Source organism: Cebus imitator, unplaced genomic scaffold (genome assembly GCF_001604975.1).
Source record: "Cebus imitator isolate Cc_AM_T3 unplaced genomic scaffold, Cebus_imitator-1.0 Scaffold109, whole genome shotgun sequence".
Taxonomy (NCBI): domain Eukaryota; kingdom Metazoa; phylum Chordata; class Mammalia; order Primates; family Cebidae; genus Cebus; species Cebus imitator.
Window position 1 is genome coordinate 486,450 of NW_016107424.1, and position 990 is coordinate 487,439.

Here is a 990-nt window from a genome sequence, read left to right on the forward strand (position 1 = left end):
TGATTTCAGGAATTTAGGTACTTTAAAAAGGTAATGGTATGTATGTTAATGGAAAAGTAACTGCATGCTTCACTTTCAGAACCAACATTCAAATGAAATGAACCTGTCAAACCGTCAAAAGCTCAAAAAAGAGAAAAACACACAATTCTTAAAAGTGGTTAATATACTCTTAGATTGCATAATCCTGGTGGCAGTTTGAGTCCTATGATTTTCTTTTAAGCTCCACAGATTCTAAAATACCTCCTCATCACTAGTTTGTTCAGCGACAACATTCAGTAAAACTTAACATTTGTTTTACAAAATTATATTGAAATATATAAACCTACGTGTTTTATATTTGAAGCACAAAAATAATTAAGGCTTTTTTTGGGAAGCGGAGCTAGACATTTTTGCAGAACAGTAGATGCAATCAATCCCTCCCGGGTTTTGCCCTCCCCACCTTTAATTTTAGACAAACCGAATAAGGACACTCACTACTTACTTTTCTAACTGCCTACTGCATCACAAGCGCCTGCAGGGGCTTAAAAAGCAGCAGGCGTTCCTGCCCTTCCCCACACTGACTCGGTAAGTCTGGGGCTGGCCTGAGCACCTGGATTTTTGCACAGCGTGCTGGTAATTCCCACACTTGTGGGTGTTGAGAGCCACAGATTTAAAGAAGGGAGGATGACCTCTTCCCGGAAGCGAGACTTCCATAAAAGAACCGCGAGGGGCGGGTCCCGGGCACCTGTGGTTTGGTGAGGCCCCCAGGTGACTGTGATGCAGAGTCCAGGGCGGGAGGCACCCGGGCGGCGCGAGAACATGTCTAAACGTGGGTTCTCATGCGCGGGAAGCTCGACCCTTCCCGGGGTCCTTGGCTAGGTGGCCGAGGCCGCGCCGTACACAGGAACCTCCGCCCGGCCAACTGGGTGGCCCTAGTTCGCAGCAGCTTCTCTTCCGCTTGTCCCTCAGCCCTCTCGGTGCGCACCCACCGGCCTCACCAAGTCCCACGTG